Raw genomic sequence first — 12,927 nt, 5'->3', positions numbered from 1 at the left:
TGGTACATTTACACAATGGAATACTACTCAGCTATTAAAAACAAAGAAATCTTGAAATTTGAAGGCAAATGGATGGAACTAGAGAAGATCCTCCTGAGTGATGTAGCCCAGACCTAGAAAGACACATGTGGTATGTACTCACTTATAAGTGAATATTAGTCCAACATAAATGTCCTCTGAGGCACTCTACCCAGCAAGGGATCAGGAGAGATATTGGGACTCACAGCTGCAGCCAGACTCTGGGCCAAGTGCTGAGACTTGTATGTAAGAGTTGGGAGATGGAAGGACATGAGAGGTCAAGAGCTCCACAAGAAGACAGTAAAGATAGGCTGCTCTGGGGCCTGGAAAGATGGCTCAGTAGCTAAGAGCACTGACTGCTCTTCCAGAGGTTTTGAGTACAATTCCCAGCAACCACATGGTGGCTCATGACTACCTGTAATGTGATCCAATGCCTTCTTCTGACCTGCAGGTGTACAAGAGGCTGAGCACTGTATACATAATAAATAAATAAATCCTTTTAAAAAGCTAGGCTGATCTGGACCCAGGGGGCCCTGCACAAACTGATACACCAACCATGGGCATTGCAAGCAGAGAACCTAGACCCCTTGTTCAGACGTAGCTGATGGACAGCTCATTCTCCATGTGTGTGGTGCAGGGAAGAGTGGGGACCGCTTCAACTCTGGTGCCCCTGAGAGTGTGGTAGCCTTGTGAGCACACAGAGGAAGGGGATGCAGAGTATCCTGATGAGACCTGATTGGTGGAAGTCATAAGATGGAGGAGTAGCCCCCCTCATTAGAGGCTTATGGCAGGGAAATAGGGCAGAAGAGGGAGGGAGGGTGGGAATGGGAAGATAAGAGGGAAGGTATAACAATCAGGATGTAATGTGAATAAATTATAATAAATAAAAAATTTTAAAGAGTTAGGCAATATATGGGTTCAAGACTGCTCACATAGATTTCATATCAAAAATATGAATTATTTATTTATGTGGCATTTTCCTCAGTGTCATGGTGAGATTTTACAAGTAATAATAATAATAATAATAATAATAATAATAATAATAATAATAATAGATGCCCTTTGAAAATGGGCTGAGATTATATGACAAGAGCAGAATGTTTACAAATGGTATTTTAAAAATAGATAAAAACCTGGTGAGTTGGGAAGGAAGTAGCTTGTTTTAAAACTGCATTCATCTGGCTAAGATCAAAAACTCAAATGACACCACATGTTGGCGAGGATGTGGAGAGAGAGGAACACTCCTTCATTGCTGGTGGGAATGCAAACTAGTACAGCCACTTTGGAAAGCTATCTGGCACTTTCTCAGAAAAATGGGAATAGGGCTTCCTCAAGACCCAGCTATCCCACTCCTTGGAATATACCCAGAAAATGCCCTACCACACAACAGGGACATATGCTCAACCATGTTCATAGCTGCTTTATACATAATAGCCAGAACATGGAAACAGCCTAAGTGTCCCTCAGTAGAAGAAAGGACTAAGAAACTGTGGTACATTTACCCTATGGAATACTACTCAGCTATTAAAAACAAGGAATTCCTGAAATTTGTGATCAAATGGATTGATCTAGAAATTATCATAATGAGTGAGTTCACCCAAAAGCAAAAAGAGACAAATGGTATATACTCACTTATATCAAAACACTAGTCCAAGGGATACGTACCATGAAAAACTTTACTTACCAAGAAAGTGGGTCAGAGGAGAGGACATCCTATTGAGACTTTAGGCGAGAGTAGCATGGAAGAATAGGGAAATAGTAGGACCCACAGCGTCCTGGAAACCTACAAGAAGAACTTTATGACAGGCAGATCTGGGTTCTGGGGTCCTCCTCAAACTAAGGCACCAGCCAAGGAGAATATAGGCATTAAACTTCGAACCCCTACCAAGACCTAGCCGACAAACATGATATTCTCCACCGTTGAGTGGAGAGTGAGATCTGACTCTCACACAAACTCTGGTGCCCCTTTTCTGACCACGTCCCCTGGATGGGGAGGTTTGGGGGCACTCAGAGGAAGGATAGCAAGTTACCAAGAAGAGACTCGATATTCTAAGAGCATATATGGGGGAGGAGGTCTCCCTCAATCACAGACATAGGGGAGGGGATAAGGGGGGAAGTGGGAGGGAGGGAAGAATGGGAGGAAACAGGGGAAGGGCTAACTATCGAGATGTAATATGAATAAAATAATAAAATGGAAAAAACTGCATTCATCTAATTCCTCCCAATATTTTTTAGAATTCTCAGAGATTTTTCTCTGGTCATACAAATTGGCACAGACTTTGGAAATATAATTTTGCACTATTTGAAGCAAAGTTTGCAGGGTTGTCTACTAGTTAATTAAAAAGAAAAAAAAGAGGAAGTTTCCTAGTTCCTCAGGTACTTCCTGTGGGCAAGGCTGATGGTAGAGCAAGGTTTTCCCAGATCATCACCTCCTCAGTCCTCCAATCACAACCCAGTTTGCTCATCCCACCAAACTTCACCTCACAGATTCACAAATTTTCATTATAGATATTTATCTTTCCTGGTTTTTTTTTTTCCCTGATTGTACGTGTGCTTCTCTTTACTGTCTCCTTGGAAACTTACCTGCCATCCATCATCTTTGTGTGTGCATGAGAGTATCCACTTTTCTTGAATGTATAACAATAAGTACAAGACAAGTGCATCTGTCAAGAATAGGGTGACGAAAATGTTAGCACATGAGGTCAAGTTGGGGTGGCATAACTCAACTGAGAGTTGATACTACAGTCTTGGTTTGGCTGTGAACTTGAAGGATTTCTATGTAACAGTCCTGACACAGAACTCGTTCTTCTTGATTTCACTGTGGAGACTGTCACATGATCTATTTAAAATCCAACAGGTCCACCGAAAATCAGCTGATCGTAAGCATCATCGGGTATGTCAGATAATCGCACAGCAACATCTGGATTAGTGTTTAAACAGCTTTGTGCAATAGCCTTGCCACAGAGGCACATGGTAAAAAACCTCTGCTCCGGGTCTCCATGGTCTTGATATGACCCTTTAATCAGCCATGTCCTGGTCACAATTTCCTCAGAGTCATCTCCCTGATATCTCTACACTTGTAGTTTGTTTCTCTTTTCAGGTGCTCTTTGGGTTTTGGCTCCATTGCTCCATTCTTCTGTTCATTGTTTCTCTGTTGAGCAGGACTCCAAACTTGGGCCCAACCACTTGATTTGGATACAGGGTCCATTCAAGATGTTTTATGCAAGCATCTGCATCCAGCTGCCCACTGTGCCTCAGGCAAGATGTAAGACTGTCTCCAGATTCCCACACCGCCACCCCCGCCTCAAAAAAAATTTTTAATTATGGAACTAAACACAAAATATGTGCCAAATTGCTCTTTTGTGATGAGAAATGGAATGTGTCAAAAAAAATTACACTACAGTCCCTAGGGGTGGAAAAAGGAAGGGCTGTGATTCACCAGGAGTAATTCAAAGCATTTTTATTTATTTGATGACATTACTTAATGTCGAAGCATGTTGGCAACACTTGAAAACAGTGTCCCTAGAACACTACACCAAATAAATAAATGATTCCCTCATCAACAGACTCACTGGTTGGAACCACTTCACTGGACAGTAGTGGGGGGAGGGAGAAGGTGGGAGGAGGGGGGGAGGACAAGAAATGAGGACAGTCAAAAATACATTCCATCTTATCCAGGATATGAGTCAAGGTATAAAATTGTTAATCAATGTTAAGATTTATCTCCTACATTCCTGAAATGTTAGCTGTCATAGCAAATTTGGCAAGTTAAAAATTTTCATTTTCCTGCAACAACAGTGAAATATATTCTTTCCAAGGGTGGAATTCAGAGACTCATGTAAGTTATACAATGTGGTGTAGATGCAGGCTCCAGCTTCATAACTGAGTTTGCTGAAAAATTGTACAGCAATTTTCCACTACTCCGGAATGTGTATCTTGCAGCATGTGAGTGGCTGTGGACTCATTTCTTTGATGTGCTTTTTTTAGTTTCAGAAATGCAAAAGAAAAAGATAGGATGCTGTTTCATTTAACCCTTGACACACCCACACATAAGTTAAGAGCTAATGTCTCTAATTATTGACAGATTAAGATGCGAACATTTGAAATTGCATAACCGTGTTTAAAGTTACAATAAACTTCCAAATGGCAGAGTTGGCAACAAACAGAACTTTTTCACATTTTTACCTTCCATAAATCATTTTTGCCTCAAATTTTTATTAGTCCTGGGAATGGGAGGAAGATGTTTGGTGGGTAGGTGTTGCGGTCAAGATTGGAGGAATCGCTTCTAATGCCTTATGGTGCCGAAGGATAACCACAGTTGACAACCCTTAACCAGATGACTCAAAACATTTCGGAATTCTTTCCTTTTTTTTTTTTTAATTCTTCTCTCATACATTATTACATCCTGACTGCAGTTTCCCCTCCCTCCACTCTTTCTAGTCCACCACATGCACCTCCTCTCTTCCCAGGATCCACTCCTCCTCTGTTTGCCTTTTAAAAAAAATAGAGCAGGCTTCTCAAGGATGTCAACCAAATATGGCCTAACAAGTTACAATAAGACAAACCTTCAGAGCAAGGCTAGAGGAGGCAACCCAATAGAAGGAAAGGAGTCCCAAGCACAGGCAAAGGACTCAGTGTTGCCTCCCCCGCCACAACACTCCTACTGTTAGGAGCCCCACATGAACACCAGCTACACAACAATAATTTATATGCAGAGGACCATATAGGGTCGGTAATTGTCAATTAAGTCTCTGTGAGTCCTTATGAGCCCTGCTTAGTTGGTTTGTAGGCCAGTTAGAAGGTTAACTAATGTTTTCAAAACCAAGAAATGGTAAACGTTTAAAGTGATAGATGACCATAAAATATAATAAGATGAATCAAAAACTATCATATCAAAGTTGGACATGACAATCCAACAGGAGGAAAAGGATCCCAAGAGCAGGCACAAGAGTCAGATACCAGCTAGTTCTCACAGTCAAGAGTCCCATAAAAATACTAAGCTAATAGTTATAATATATAACTATTATATATTTTATATTATATGTTATGTACCATATATTGTATATTATATATTATTGTAGGCAGAAGAACTGGTTGAGGCCCATGTAAAGCTCCGTGCTTTCTGCACCAGTCTCTATGAGTTCATATGCACCTTGCTTAGTTTATTCAATGGGCGCTGACTTCCTGGTGTCCTCCATGCCCTCTGCCTCTGAGGGGAGGAATGTGATGGGAACTTCCCATTTATAGTCTGTCTGTCTGTCTCTCTGTCTGTCTGTCTGTCTGTCTCTCTCTCTCTCTCTCTCTCTCTCTCTCTCTCTCTTTCTCTCCATAATTTTTAGATGTGGGTATCTGCATGTGTCCCCACCTACTGCCAGAGGAAACCTCTGTGGTGATGACTGGACACGGCGCTGACCTAAGAGTGTAACTAAGCATCATTGGGAGGCATTTTATCGACACTTCCTATTTTTAGACCAGTAGTGTTTGGTTTTCCCTAGGTCTCTGCGATCTCTAGTCTTTGGTTCTTGGTTACCCAAACAGTGTCAGGCATGGGTTCCTTCTCCTCGAGTGGGCCTTAAGTCAAGTCCCATTCTGTAAGCTGCCACTTTGTCTGACTGTAGTTTCCTTTGCATTACAGAAGCTTTCTGGTTTCATAAGGTCCCATTTATTAATTGTCAATCTTAGTGCCTGTGCTACTAATGTTCTTTTCAGAAAGATGTCTCTTGTGCCGGTGAGTTCAAGGCTATTCCTCACTTTCTCTTCTAACAGGTTCCTATGTCTTTGGTCTGCTTTGAATTGAGTTTTGTGCAGAGTGAGAAAGATGGATCTATATGCATTCTTCTACATGCAGACATCCAGTTTGACCAGCACCGTTTGTTGAAAATATTTTATCCAGTGCTATTTCTGGATTCTTTATCAAAACTCAGGTGTGTACCTATGTGTGGATTTATGCCTGGGTCTTCAGTTTGAGTTCACTGATAACGTGTCTGTTCTTATGTAAATACCATGCAGTTTTTTTTTCAATTACTATAGCTCAGTAGTACAACTTGAAATTGGAAATGCGAAGACCTTTAGTAGTTCTTTTGTTGTTGAACATTGTTTTAGCTATCCTCGGTTTTTTTGTTTTTATATAAGAAGTTGAAAATTGTTTTTTTAGTTAGAATGTTGATGGGGATTTCATTGAATCTGTAGATTGCTTTTAGCAGATGGCCATTTTTACTATATCGATCCTACCAATCCATGAGCATGGGAGATCTTTCCATCTTCTAATAGCTTCTTCATTTTCTTTTTTCAGAGACTTGATTTTTTTTTTAATCACACAAATCTTTCACTTGCTTGGTTAGAATTACCTGAAGATATTTTATATTATTTAAGGCTACTGTGAAAGATGTTGTTTCCCTGATTTCTTTCACAATCTGTATATAGGAGGGTTAATAATTTTTTATTTTTATTTATTTATTTATTTATTTTTTTTGGTTAATCTTGTATTCCACCACTTTGCTGAACGTGTTTATCAGCTTTAGGAGTTCCCTGGTAGAAGTTTTAGGGCCATTGATGTATACTATCATATCATCTGTAAATGACAACAATACTTGGACTCCTTGCTTTCCAATCTGTGCCCCGTCTTATCATTCAGTTGTCTTATTGATCTAGCTAAGGCTTTAAGTACTGTATTGAAGAGCTATGGAGGAGAGATATGGAGTGGGCAACCTTTGTCTTGTTCCTAATTTTAGTGCAATTCTTTTAGTTGCTCTTCAATTAATTTGGTGTACGGCTATAACTTGTAGACCCTTTTTTAAAACTATTTTAATTGGGGTTCTTATGCTTCCTACTCTCTACCCTTTGTCCACCTCCCAACCCCCCAACATGAGGCAGAAGAGAAAGGTTAGATGGGAAAGCTAAGTTCTTCTTAGCTACTTCCTTGAGCTCTTTGGGGCAAGTCCAATCTTCCTTTCGGGACAGCTCCTACTTCTTCATCTCCAACCACAGCAACCAGGGGCAGCAGAGAGAGCAGCAGCAGCCTTCTTTCTCAGAGCACCCCCCTCTGCATTTATTCCCTTTCCAGAGTCCTCAGAATCTGTGTCGGGTAAAGAGTCCTTCTCAGGGCCCCCAAGAAGCAAATGGTTGCTGCTGTATCTGAATCAGCCCCATATCCCACACCTGGGATTAAAACAAAAACGTTTTTGCATAACTGAAATGAGTTGTTAAAGAAACCAAAACTTCCACTGCAATATAGTGCTTTTATTATTTTAAATGTGTTCCTGGTATCCCTAATCTCTCCAAGACTCTTATGAAGGAGTGTTGGATTTTGTCAGAGGCCTTTTATACATCTAATGAGATGATAATGTGTTTTTTCTTTCAATCTGTTTCTGTGGTGAGTTATATTTATTGATTTGCGTATATGAGTCATCCCTGCATCTCTGGGATGAAGCCTTGTAGAGGAATGCTAATTCAGAACATGGCTGTTCTGGCAAGAGATCACATCCAAAGGCCTTCTAGGTGTATGTGACCTGCTTGGCAAGAGATCACATCCAAAGATCTTCTAGGTCTCTGTGATCTCATGGGAATACAAACATACCTTTCACCCAGGAGACAGAGGCAAACAGGTCTGAGTTGAAGGCCAGCCTGGTATAGAGCAAGTATCAGGTAAAGAAAAGTGTAGGTCCAGGCATGGTTAGTCTGTAGAAAGAAGCACCCATGTTTGAAAGTGATGCCTAATTAAGTGGCTGAAAAGGTAATGAATTATACAAGACTTGACAGAATAGGATACACTCAATTCTCATGAGAAGAGAGAGGAAAGAGAAGCTACTTAAGAAGCAGTTTTTCAGAGAGAGGAGATGTTTTTACGAGGACAGTTACAGAGAGATGGATTGGAGAGAGAGAACTCAGGTGAAGACAGAACAAGCCAGAAAATGAGAAGAAGCCAGATTAGAGCAGCTTTCTGAGTTAGTTTGAGGCCAAGCAGAACAAGTCTGGGCCAAGAGAGAAGTCAGATTAAATAAGTCATCTGGGAGAAGAGTTTGAAGCAGAACAGCTGAGTTGAACCACCCAGCCCAAAGCTCAGAAAGAACAAGTAAGGGTGAACTCTTAAGCAGAAAGTCTCAGAGGCTGAAAACATCCTAGGCCTAGGTTAGCTGGAGGCAGTTAGCCTCCCAGACAACACTTGAGCCAGGAGAATAAAAATTACTTTTACAGCCTACTTGATCATAGTGGATTATATTTTTATGTGTTCTTGGATTCAGTTTGCAAGTACTTTGTTGATTATTTTTGCATGTATGTTCATAAGGAAACTTGGTCTGTAATTCTTTTTCTTTGCTGAGTCTTTATGTGGTTTGGGTATCAGGGTGACTGTGCCTTCATAAAATGAATTGGGCAATGCATCTGTTTCTATTTAAGGAGTCTTGGTGTTAGCTCTTCTTTGGAAGTCTGGTAGAATTCTGCACTGGCGCTGGACATTTTTTTTGACTGGGAGACATTTAACAGCCGCTTCTATTTCATTGGGAGGTTATAGGTCTGTTAGGGGATCCCTGTAGGTATTCAATTTCAGATGCACAATAAATCTTAAGGTGTGACTACAAGAAACTCTTTTGCCAAGTACATGTTGCCATGAGGGTGGGTTCTCTAGCTAAAAGACCTAGAATCTAGTGTGGTCTCTGACTGATGACGTAGAGGTCAGCAGGCCATAAAGTACTTGTAACATCCCTGCAAAGAACAGGAAATGGTCTAGGAAGGAAGGAGTCTAGAATTATCATTCTGGGGAATTTGAGTGAGGACTGTCTCTACAGAAAAAGGTGGGTGAGGTCTGCCTCCGCAGATGGCAAAAAGTCACCAGGTTGTTAATATTCCCCACTCTCAGCTCTCTGGGTATATGGCAGGTATTTTATTTTATCTCCTCCATTGAGGAGACATCCCTACATGAGGAACTTTCTGGGTTCTCTTAGTGTTTCTTTATGAGTGCAAGGACCTCTGTGCCCTAACAGGTCTATTTAAATTATCTGATCTTGATTTAACTTTGATTAGTAGTTCCTCTCAAGAAAATTATCCATTTCTTTTAGACTTTCCAATTTTGTGGAGTACAAGTTTTTAAAGTATGTAATTATGATTCTCTCAATTTCCTCAGTGTTTGCTGTTATGTCCCCCTTTTTGTTTCTAATTTTATTAATTTGGATATTCTCGCTGTGTCTTTTAGTTACTTGAATAAGGATTTGCTTATTGTTGCTTTTCTCAAAGAACCAACTGTTTGTTTCATTGATTCTTTGTATTGTTCACTTTGTTTCAGTTTTATTGGCTTCAGCCCTCAGTTTGATCTTTTCTTACCATCTAGTCCTCTTGGTTGTGTTTACTTCTCTTTGTTCTAGAGATTTCAGGTGTGCTGTTAGGTTGCTACTATGAGAACTCTCCTTTTTTTTTTTCTTTTTTTTTAATGAAGGAACTTAGTGCTATGAACTTTCCTCTTAGCACCACTTTCATTGTGTCCCATAAGTTTGGGTATGCTGTGTATTCATTTTCAGTGAATTCTTGAAAATCTTTAATTTATTTATGCCTTGACGTATTTTTCATTCAGTAGAGAGCTGTTCAATTTGCATGAGGTTATAAGCTCTCTGCTGTTCCTGTGGTTGAGATGAACTTTAATCTGTGGTGGTTTGATCGTATGCAGGAAGTTATTTCAGTTCTTTTGTATCTGCTGAGACTTGTTTTGTGTCCAAGTATGTGGCCAATTTTAGAGAAAGTTCCATGATGTTCAGAGAAGAAAGTATATTATTTTGTGTTTGGGTGAAATGTTCTGTAAATATGTTAAGTCCATTTGGTTTATAACATCTGTTAACTCCAGTATTTCTCTGTTTAGCTTTTGTCTGGATGACCTATTCATTGATGAGAGTGGGTTATTGAAGTCTCCCAATATTAGTGTGTGAAGGTCAATATGTAATTAAAGCTGTAGTAGTGTTTCTTTTACAAATTTGGGTGCTCTGTGTTTGGGGCATAAATGTTAAGGATTGAAATGTCATCTTGGTGCATTTTTCATTTGATGAATATATAGTGTCTTTTCTTATATAGTTTTGGTTTAAAATCTATTTTATTAGCTATTAAAATGGCTACACTAGCTTGCTTCTTAGGTCCAGTTACTTGGAGTATCTTTTTCCAACCCTTTACCCTGAGGTAATGTCTATTCTTGATATTGAGGTGTGTTTCTTGAATGCAGCAGAAGGTAGGATCCTATTTTCACATCCACTCTGTTAGTCTGTGTCTTTTTACTGGGGAATTGAGACAATTGATATTGAGAGATAACAGTGGCCATAGATTGTTAACTCCTGTTATTTCAGTGGTGGTGGTGGTGTGTATGTGTTTTCATTCTTTTGAATTTGCTGGTATGAGATTATTTATTTCTTGTGTTTTCATGGGTGTAGTTAGGTTGGAGTTTTCCTTCTAACATCTTCTGTTGGGCTGGATTTGTAGATAGATGGTGTTTAAATTTGGATTTATCATGGAATATCTTATTCTCTAGTGATTGAAACTCTTGCTGGATATAGCAGTCTAGGTTAGCATCTGTAGTCTCTTCAAGTCTCTAGAAGTTCAGGTCCTACTGGCTTTTAGAGTCTTCATTGATTAAGAAGCCAGTTGTAATTCTTATAGGTCTGCCATTATATGTCACTTAGGCTTTTTCCCTTACAGCTTTTAATATTCTTTCTTTATTCTGTATGTTTATTGTTTTGATTATATGTTGTGAAGGGAATTTCTTTTCTGATCCAGAGTATTTGGTATTCTGTATGCTTCTTGTAGCTTGGTACACACCTTCTTTAGGTTAGGGCAATTTTCTTCTGTAATTTTGTTGAAAATATATTTTGGAACTTTGAGCTGGGACCCTTCTCCTTCCTCTATGCCTATTATTAGTAGGTTTGGTTTTTTTGCGGCATCCCAGATTTCCTGGATATTTTGTGTTAGGAATTTTCAGATTTTTTAAAAAGTGATTTTTAGCCATTTCTTCAGATCTTCAATGCCTGAGATTCTCTCTTTCTCTCTTATATTCTGTTGGTGAAGCTTGCCTCTAAAGTTCCTGTTCAAATTCCTAAATTTTTCATTTCTAGAATTCCCTCAGTTTGTGTTTTCCTTATTGCTTCTACTTCTATTTTCAGGTCTTGAACAGTTTTGTTGTTGTTGTTGTTTAATTGTTTATTTCCTTCAAATATTTGTTTGTGTTTTTTATGTATTTCTTTAATGGATTTATTCATTACCTTTTAAGGACTCTATCATCTTCAGATAATTGGTTTTAAGGTCTTTGTCTTGTGCTTCAGCTGTGTTATAATATTCAAGGCCTGCTGCGATAGGATAGAGACGTGTTGCCCTAGCTGTTAGCGATTGTGTTTTTATACTGTTGTCTAGGCATCTGGGTTTGGGATGAGATGGTGATTTATGGGTTTGTCTTTGTTGAGTGGCTGTTTTGTTTCTTGGATTTTGTTACCTCTCTGAATTTTTATAGAGTGTGATGGCTGTGTGTTGCCTGTTTTACTGATGAGTCTTGGGAAATGGATCTCGAAGAGATGAGTCAGGCTTCGGCTTACTTGTTGCCCTGGCAGAAACTGCCCTTGAGTATGTAAGAGAGTGCTACTGGGGTTAGAGGCTGGGATAATGGGATGATTTGGGGGAAGGTATGTTGGGGGTGAAGATCTTTGTGGTTCGTTGGGGATGAGGTTAGACAGAAAAGGTTTCCTGCTACAGAGCTGGAGATGAGACTCTATATTATTAATTTCTAAGTATTAGAGGATAATGGGATTTTATTAAACTTAGAGATTCAATCTTGAAAATGTTAGAAATATGATTAGTAAGAAAGAGTGCTGGATTCAGCAGCTAAATAATAGTATTACCAACTATTCTTGAAAATTCATAATGCTTTCTCCTACAAATGGATAGACCCAGGGGTCACTGTTGGCATCCCCCATTTCAAAGATAATGATAAAACTTGAGGCATGATGATTTTGTGTCTGAGAGCAATTATTTCCTCAGTCCATTTTTTGACTTGAATAGATCTTCATAGGCTTTGGAATATGTAAATTTTACCCAAGCTACTATTACTTCCCTGGACAGACAGGAGCCATAAGAATTTTCTTTAGTAAATTTCCTTTCTTTAGTAAATTAATGACTTGGCCAGAAAATTGTCATATTATTAATGGAAAAATATTTAGAGGAATTAAGTTTAAACTTGAATAAGATTCCTGCTTAGGCACAACAAATGGGAATTCATTCAAACAGAAGAGTTTGTGAGTCATGAGCCTCTGGCTTGTGTTCATGTAGATAAAGTTAGATGTCAAAATCCCCTACTCACTAGCTGTATTATCTTGGGTATTTTTTCTAAGGTCCATGTGCCTCAGCTTTCTCATCTATAAAATGGGTTCCATACCTTATTAGGTTATTAGCAAAATTACCTGAGACACTGAGTCTCAAGTGCTTCATGGAATGTAGGCCATTCCAAAGGTGAAGGTTTGAATCAGCACTTTGCAAACTTGGGTAGGTATTTGGATCACCAAGAGAACATGATGAAAATCCAAAGACAGGGATCTTAGTCTGTCTCCATGATCCTGGTTTCACGTTCACTATTGCTTCCTGTATGATAATGGTCCACACTGATGGAAAACCACCAGTGGACATACCAACGATAAACATTTGTTAATCTTTTCTATGTTCAAACATTGTGCTCAATGCCAAAGGCAGATTTTTAAAAATGGATCTGTTACTGTTCATCTGCAAAAACCAGACACCACTTCTTAAACAAGATCCTTTGGGAAAGGCTGTTTAAACACATAAAACAAATAGCTGATAAAACGTAGCAAGTTCTAGACCCCATCCAGAGTGGATGCCTTGAAGCCTCCCAAAGTGGCCACCAAGGCAGCTGCCTCAGCAATGGGAGGGAGATGGCCA

The sequence above is a fragment of the Acomys russatus genome, chromosome 22, assembly GCF_903995435.1.
Source record: "Acomys russatus chromosome 22, mAcoRus1.1, whole genome shotgun sequence".
Taxonomy (NCBI): Eukaryota; Metazoa; Chordata; class Mammalia; order Rodentia; family Muridae; genus Acomys; species Acomys russatus.
The sequence above is the reverse complement of the archived record's forward strand: the minus strand, read 5'-3'. Positions refer to the sequence as shown.